Raw genomic sequence first — 9,459 nt, forward strand, 5'->3', positions numbered from 1 at the left:
GGGGGGGGAGAAGTCATTTTCTTTGGAGTTTTTAACAGCAAAAATAGAGGAACACACATAAAATTCTCATAAAACCACACAAACTGGCTGGAATCACAACTTTGGAAAATTACTTCTGCATCAGGAGAACAAGAAACTATACACGGAAGATACATGCTCAATTATTCTAAGTTTGAAAATGAATCCAATTAACACTTTGCCGTTTTCAAAATTTTCTCTCTCGACATGTAGAGAGCAAATCCTCGCCTTGTCCACATCTCTCAAGCCAGTCACCTTCTGTAAACGTGCAAGCTTCTTTAGAACTGTACGTCGCTCTTTCCAAGAAGCTAGCTCGTTTTCATAATACAAATTGATAAGATTTTCGAAGACAGATATGGAGTCTCCCTAGCCTCTTCTGGATTACCTAAACCTAAAGTGTAGCATAATATCCCATTCTCCATTTTTTATTTTATCCCTTCTCATAGGCTTTCCATATATATTTTTTCCCTCTGTCTGAGTTTTTTGTAAATAAGATGTGTAAGTTGAAGAATTCCAACTGGACCAAATCCAGCACTCCTATTTCATCCACAGTTTTGTATCCGACTGCTTTGGGAGGAAAAAAAACACTAACAAGCTCTAAGTTCGCAATGACAAATGTGGACTTCATCTCGAATTCATGTATGGGTGACATTTGCATGAGGATTTCTTTGCCACCCTAATGGTTAAATTTCAAAGCACATCTTTCCTTTTATCTTCAGCTGAATGAGACATCAAAATAAGGGCCAGATAAAGGCGGAAGTCCTTTGTCTGAAACTGCCCAGGCCTGGCCAGCTGTGATGAAAACTGTCTGAAGTTTCACAGGCTTCTTGTCTGGCCTGGAGCTGGTGTTTGCCTCTTTTCTTTTGGAGATTTTAAAGGAATATTGCATGTTAGCACACAATGTTGTGAGGGACAATGGGAGGCCTGTTCATGGTGGTGTCTGAATGTAGAATTTTAAATCATGTGTTAGATAATAAACCGCCGATTACACAGGGGATATGTGTCGTCTTTTATTGTAATCATGTAGATTTCTAAGGTCAGCCTCGTATTTGGTGAAATCACAATAGGAAACCTCGATGAGACTGTTTGCCCCTTGTATTGGTGAATCTAACCCTTTATGTATGTTTAGTTTGCTAATATCTCAACTGAAGTGATGCGATCAACTGTTCTGTTCTAGTTTATTTTTAAATATGAATGTTATCAGTAGAAGCATGTACACACAGGATAATATCTGACAATAGAAGTGAGGGCCAAAGAGACTAAATGGAGTACATCAAATGACATTTGGTCGACTTCAATTAAGAAATAATGGTGGTTCAGTCTGAGCAGCAAGTAGATTTAAACAATTTAGTTAAAGAAAAATCAGACAATTACATCAGAGAATGGTGCTGATATAATTAAGACTATAAAGCATTCCTTTAGTTTTTTTCACTTCATGTAAATATCTCCTTAATTTTGGACAGAGAATAAATATACACAAACAAAAATATCCTATAGTTCTCTGAGCCATGGCATTGTTTATATTGCTTACTATTGTTTTAGAGAAAAGCAAATGTGTATTTCAGAATACTTTGTTTTAAAAAATAGTGTAAGGGAAGTACATATAACACCAGAAAGTGTCTTGGGGCTTCCCTGGGGGCGCAGTGGTTTAGAATCCACATCTTTCCTTTTATCTTCAGCTGAATGAGACATCAAAATAAGGGCCAGATAAAGGCGGAAGTCCTTTGTCTGAAACTGCCCAGGCCTGGCCAGCTGTGATGAAAACTGTCTGAAGTTTCACAGGCTTCTTGTCTGGCCTGGAGCTGGTGTTTGCCTCTTTTCTTTTGGAGATTTTAAAGGAATATTGCATGTTAGCACACAATGTTGTGAGGGACAATGGGAGGCCTGTTCATGGTGGTGTCTGAATGTAGAATTTTAAATCATGTGTTAGATAATAAACCGCCGATTACACAGGGGATATGTGTCGTCTTTTATTGTAATCATGTAGATTTCTAAGGTCAGCCTCGTATTTGGTGAAATCACAATAGGAAACCTCGATGAGACTGTTTGCCCCTTGTATTGGTGAATCTAACCCTTTATGTATGTTTAGTTTGCTAATATCTCAACTGAAGTGATGCGATCAACTGTTCTGTTCTAGTTTATTTTTAAATATGAATGTTATCAGTAGAAGCATGTACACACAGGATAATATCTGACAATAGAAGTGAGGGCCAAAGAGACTAAATGGAGTACATCAAATGACATTTGGTCGACTTCAATTAAGAAATAATGGTGGTTCAGTCTGAGCAGCAAGTAGATTTAAACAATTTAGTTAAAGAAAAATCAGACAATTACATCAGAGAATGGTGCTGATATAATTAAGACTATAAAGCATTCCTTTAGTTTTTTTCACTTCATGTAAATATCTCCTTAATTTTGGACAGAGAATAAATATACACAAACAAAAATATCCTATAGTTCTCTGAGCCATGGCATTGTTTATATTGCTTACTATTGTTTTAGAGAAAAGCAAATGTGTATTTCAGAATACTTTGTTTTAAAAAATAGTGTAAGGGAAGTACATATAACACCAGAAAGTGTCTTGGGGCTTCCCTGGGGGCGCAGTGGGTTAGAATCCGCCTGCCAATGCAGGGAACACGGGTTCGATCCCTGGTCTGGGAAGATCCCACATGCTGCGGAGTAACTAAGCCCGCGCACCACAACTGCTGAGCCTGCGTTCTAGAGCCTGCGAGCCACAACTGCTGAGCCCGTGTGCCACAACTACTGAAGCCCGCGCACCTAGAACCTGTGCTCCGCAATGAGAGAAGCCACTGCAATGAGAAGCCTGCTCACCGCAACGAAGAGTAGACGCCGCTCGCCGCAACTAGAGAGAGCCCGCACGCAGCAACGAAGACCCAATGCAGCCAAAAATAATATATAAAATAAATAAATTTATATAAAAAAGAGAAAGTGTCTTGAATCCAGAAGAGTCAGGAAAATTTGATAATTGTGCATACAGGATCCTGAGCCCTTTGGGGAGCTAGCTCCTCGATTGTTATTGATAACATCAGGTTGACTCACGCTCTCCCAGTTCTTCTCGTGCCTGGAAGTCCAATCTACTAGCCTGACCTCAGAGCCTGGCACTCTACCTCCAAGACAATTCCTGCTCCTCCAAGTCTGCCTCTTCTCCTGCACATCAAACGCCTGTCAAGCTGGGCCGTTCACACCTCCAGAACCTCCCCTGTTCTTTTTCACCTCTGTGCCTTTGCTCAGGATACGCCTACAGCTGGAACGCTCATCAACCCCATCTTTTGTCTGTTGCCATCCTGACTGTTCTCTGAGTCCCACTCAATTGCCTGGTCTTTCATGAAGTTTCCCACAACCCCTCTTTCCTCTCTTTTATGTTATCGTAGACTTGTTTGTGATTCTTCCATAGCAGTGATCCTATACTGCCTTCTAGTTAGAGCTTCTTGATGAGAGAGTGCGTCATATCTTAACTATAAAGGCTGTGTTTTGTTTATAGCTGGATCCACAGTACTCCCAAACCAGTGCCTCACAGGTGTCAGAGGACAGCAGATGACTGTAGCCACATGAGCCCAAAGATAATGCCAAATATTTGAGCTTTTTGTAATGGCATCAGCTCACTCCCAGCTAACCGATTTCTCTTTCAGTTCTCTGTTGCAGTATAACACACCAGCTCAAGACTGAGTGGCTTAAAATTATTTATTGTTTCTCATGATTCTCTGCTTTGGCAACACGAGAAGTTCTTCTGTTGGTCTTTCCTGGGATCACTCATGTGGCCACAGTCATCTGATGGCTGGATTTGGGCTGGAGTTTCCGAGATGGCATCACCCACAGGCTTTGCTACTTTGGCTATAAGCTGGGGCTTCTTGGTTTTCCTCCAGTTGACCTCTCAGGTCAAGTCCACTGGACTTGTCTGAACTTTTTCACCCGGTAGTGGTTTCCGGGTTCCAAGACAGCAAAGGGCCAGAGCTGCACAATCTGTGAAGACCTGGGCTTCAGAATTCACACAGCTTTCTTTCTGCCTGTGAGAACAGGCAAAGCAACTGAAAAAGCAAGAGAAACAGGTGGTAAAGTAGAGACTCCACTTCTTGACGTAAGGAGTGACCATTACCCATTACAAAGGTGCTGGACACAAAAAAGGCGAGATTTGTCGGGAGTCATGATTATAACAACCTGTCGCACCATTCTTCTCCTTCAAGGCACCTCTGCAAGTGTTTAAAATTATTATGACTTGGGCTTCCCTGGTGGCGCAGTGGTTGAGAGTCCGCCTGCCGATGCAGGGGATACGGGTTCGTGCCCCGGTCCGGGAAGATCCCGCGTGCCGCGGAGCGGCTGGGCCCGTGAGCCATGGCCGCTGAGCCTGCGCGTCCCGGGCCTGCGCTCCGCAACGGGAGAGGCCACAGCAGTGAGAGGCCCGCGTACCGCAAAAAAAAAAAAAAAAAAAAAAAAAATTATTATGACTTTTTATTAGCTGTAAGCTTGGGGACCAGTGACACAGTTGACCCTGATTCATCGAGTTACTCAAATCTGCTGCCTGATCAACTCCGACAGATCTTTAAAAAAAAGTAAAGGGAATAAAGTGATATCTAGTCCAAATTAACTTCACATTCTTGAATCCCTTCCACCTCTTCATTCTGACCCTCTTTGCCTAAATTTGTGAGAGTTAACATTCTGTATCTGTAGGAGCTTCTCACGGTCGCCCATCTAATACTGCAACTACTACTATCACCACTAATAATAATAATAAACATTTACTCAATGCCTCTTATGTGCCGGGTCCTTCCCATGCATTATCTGCATTCAGCAACTCCCTAAAATATATATTATTATTAAACTATGGGATTTAGAAACATTAGGGAGTGAGGGTGTAAATCTGGGCTTGTCTCTACACCTAGTCTGTGTTCTCTCCATTTTCCCTAAAGGATTCTACAGAAGTCTCTCGTATTATAAAGAAGAGAGTGAGGAAAGGACTTGGCCAAAAAATAAATAGGTACTAACACTGCAAGTGCAAGGCAGGGGGAGTACAAAGCTTTACTCAAATGTCCAGTTTGGCTTCAGTCTTCCTACTCATTACTTTCTTACTTCTGTCTCCTCTGTATGTCAAAAATACAGACCCTTCCTGACAGTATCACACATAGTTGCCAATTAATGTTTGCTTCTCACACTTTGCCCAGAAAACTCAGAGTTTAGTGTCTGTATATTATTTTTTCCTCTTCATCTTCTTTCACTTTTTTTCCCTGATCACTTAGTTTATTTAAATTTAGGATTGATGGCTCTGACAACATAGAAGCGATGGTTCAGTCTCCTGGACCGTTGTTTTGTTGTGATGTTGTATTCCTGTTTTGTTTTGTTTTGTGGTACGCGGGCCTCTCACTGCCGTGGCCTCCCCCGTTGCGGAGCAGAGGCTCCGGACGCGCAGGCTCAGCGGCCACGGCTCACGGGCCCAGCCGCTCCGCGGCGTGTGGGATCTTCCCGGACCGGGGCACGAACCCGCGTCCCCTGCATCAGCAGGCGGACTCTCAACCGCTGTGCCACCAGGGAATCCTTCCTGTTGCTTTTTTGTTTGCTTTTAATCAGTATGAGTAGTGCGCACATCATCTTCTAAGATGCCTTCGGGATCCAGACTGTTGCTTCAGGGACCAGCATTGGCTGCACCTACTTCCATGAGTAGGAACAGGAAAGGGGGCAGGCAATCTATGCTAAGGGCCAGTGGCAAGTTAGTGAACAGAAGTCACAGAAAAGGAAAGAAAAAGGGAAGGAGACTGTCGAGGGGACATTTGTCTTTTCCTTCACCCCTTCCCTCTTTGGTAAAGAAATGAAGGAGCTTCTCAGGCAGCTTTGGTTTCAGCATCTCAGTCTCTTTGGATTTGCTGTCATATTCATTCAGATTCGGGTAAGTCACACATATCATTTTGCAAAAGGCGCAGAAGAAAAAAATATTATAAACTAGCAACACTTTCAGGGAATCCACATTAGACTCCAAATTAAAGATAAAGCGAAGTGGAGACTTAGACAGTTCTCCAGGGGATTTTGATTTGAATGCTATGGCTCTTCAGAACCGTATTTTCTCAACACTTAGTTTGAGCTCATGAAAAAGGAGTAGAGGAATGGTCCCTAAAATCTCCTTAACACCTTACACCACTGAAGAAAATATTCATGCAAAGAATATTAGGAAATCACATGAATCCCGGCTCCATCCAGTGGTTCCTGCTATGAAGATTTTAACTCTATTTGATGGAAAGAACACTGTGGAAAACTGCAAGACATGCCCAGGTTGAAACCGTAGCTTCATCACTTACTACCATATAACTCTGGGCAAATTTTCTTTAACTGGAATTCTCCTTGCCTTTGTTGTCTCATCAGAAAAATGGGGATAATCATACCCACCTCATAGGATTTTTTGAGGATTGAATGATTAACATTTTCTAAGTGCCAGAATAATACCTGTCACATCATAGTAAGTTTTTAGTAACTGCTCTTATAATTATTTTCATTACCTTTATTAATCATCCAACGAACAAGAAAGTACCCAAATGTAATGTTCAGAGTTACTGATTGACCTTTTGCTCACCATTGGTTTGCTGAGCAAAACTTGTCTTCAGATCTGCAGCTGAAGGACTAAGGGATGTACAGCGCTCCTAGCATATCTTTATGAACAATTACAATCCACCTTGAGCTGTGTTTTATTTGTGGTCCTCCACTGCCAAGGATTTAGCACTGCGCTGCCAGACCCTGCTTCTCTTGTTCCCCTCTCTCTTTTTATGTAGATAGTTCTTGGAGTTTCCGTTTCTAGAAGAACATTCAGAATGAATGGGGCTGAGGAGGGAGTGGAGACGAGCACAACTGAGAGAGAGTCTTGGACAGTGTAGACCGTGCCTCTCTGCCTGAGCCCGGGGGGGAGGGGAGGTGTGAATCAGGTTTGTATCTTCCCACCATCTCTCATTCTGTCCCATGGTGTGTTTCATAAGATGACACACACAGGGCACCAACTGGTCAATACACTCAAGTCTGTCTGACTTCCAATTATTGAAAATTCTTTCCAGACCCAGGCCTTAGCTTGTCTGTCAATCTTAGTTTATGAGGTCAGGCAATGAAATCTTTTCTGTCTTTACATAGTTCATTTTAGCAGGGGTTTGGGAGAAGCTTTGTACAGGCCTTCTAGACAGAGGCCATTTTTAAACCAGAAACTTTGTTCACCTAATTGCCAAGTTTATTTCGCTCTTGTTTTCATTCAACCTAAAAATCTGGATGTGAACATTATCCAGGAATAACTTCTCCTTAAGTAAATACAGTATGTTATTGAAAAAGAAGCACATAGAATTTTAAACTAAGAATTCTAAGGTTTCCAGAACACAAGTTACCCTCTCATGGAGTTTTCTTTTTTGGGGTAAGTGACTTGTGACCCCCAAATGAAAACAAACTCCAAGATGTCAGTGGTGATAGTTGGGTATTATTTTTGTTTAAGAATTTTGAATATTGTAGATATAAGATTTTTGTAGCACAAGGAATATTATTAAATATTTGCACGTCTCTGGATTATATTTTTTTTCTTTCCTTTTTTCTGTTTTTTTGAGGAAGGGAGTGGGTGTATAGAGATAGATCTATCTCCCTGGCTGAAACATAAAAATTCCAAAATAGATATTTTGAACTTGTGCAGTTTTTAGTCTCTAAATCTGTCACTGATCAGGGACTCATTTTTGTGTGTGGCCGGCTGTTACTTATGATGATGTTATATTTTACAAAATTTTGATTTTGCAAAATGTTATTTGTCAGGTTTCTTTGGAATGCTGTTTATATTGACCCTATACTTATCAAACTACACAGGCAACTTTACAGAAAAAAAACATTTGTATGAAACGTTTGTAAGACACTTAACCCTAAAAGAAATCAGACCCCCAAATAATTCCAACATATGCATTTAAATAAATGATCGCGTGTGGATTCCTGACTATTGAGCAGGCTACTTAGCAGTCCTGGCTACCGGTATTTCCCCAGTTGCAAGCTGATAAACCTGAGAAAATAGATTTATTATTTCTTAAATCTGACTCTTAGAAACTCGACCATTTTCAAGAAGACAAACAAATGCTGATGGATTCATAAGTCCAACCAAATTCAGAGAGTAATTTAGATGTATATATAAAAATCAATCAGGAATTCCCTGGAGGTCCAATGGTTAGGACTCTGTGCTTTCACTGTAGAGGGCCTGAGTTCGATCCCTGGTCAGGGATCCCACAGGATCCCACAAGCCAGATGGTGCGGCCCAGAAAGAAAAAAAAGAAAACAACTACATATAAAGTTGACTAAAAACAACACCATAATTAACAGGAACGGCATAACCATCATGGAGATTAGAGTGATTATAAACTAAATTCCAACTTTTTTATAATTTGTTTCACCATTATAAAGAACCCCTTAGGTTATACCTATTGTGACATACGCAGGCTTATAGAACTCCATCTCTGAAACTGAACTGAACAGGACTGAACAGATTTATTTCTGAATGAATATAATTGCAAATGTTTACTGGTAATGAAAATGATTGAAACAGTTTTGGGGTTTTGAAAACTCCATTAATTTATTTACCCATTTCACTGATATTTTCTGCGTCAGTGCTGTACTCATTATATTATTTTGTGTGAGTGTCTTCAATCAGATCCCTATTAGATAAGGTTGGCATGCTAATCTGCTTTCTCATTTATACAGAAAAATTGCTGATTCATCTCTGTGTACCTTCACACTTTCTGTTCAAATAGAATAGCCTTTATCTATCCCCCTTGTAATAATTATATTTAAAGTTTGTCTCCTATATGAACTTTCACTCTCATTAACTACCTTGACCAAATTACTATTTTAATTCTTATTCCTTGGTGTTATTTATCATATCTTCTTGGAATTATCCTAATTTCCACGAGATAAGCACAGCTTTGGAAGTGTTTTTAGATCATATTTTGGCGTGCAGACTTTTTTTTGAGACAGTTGTCATATTTTCTGAACTAAAAAGAAAAGACATTTACAACTTACATGCTTGGCAACCATAGGTATATTTCTGGGAACAATAGGAAGGATTCTGAAATTGGAATTTGTTGGGAAATCTATACCATATACTCACCATAATTACAGGGTTTGGTCAGAGAGACCAGAGCAATTGATTGACCAACAGATTGTCAGCCATCATATTATTAGCATTGGTTTCTGCTTGGAACCTGGTGATAGAAGCTATATCTCCTGGAAGAACTAATGTTTAATGTAGATTCAATGTTAGAACAAAAAGTAATTTTTTAAAATAATTTTTGATCTGTAGGAATACCTAAAACTCTAGCTTTTCCTTTTTTTAAATAATTCATCTAATCAATAGTTATGGTGTACCTACCAGGTTTTATGTAATTAGCTAAGTACTAGAGGTTTGGTGAGGGATAAAACAGACACCATTCTTTCCCT

This window comes from Lipotes vexillifer, unplaced genomic scaffold (assembly GCF_000442215.2).
Source record: "Lipotes vexillifer unplaced genomic scaffold, Lipotes_vexillifer_v1.1 scaffold518, whole genome shotgun sequence".
NCBI lineage: Eukaryota > Metazoa > Chordata > Mammalia > Artiodactyla > Lipotidae > Lipotes > Lipotes vexillifer.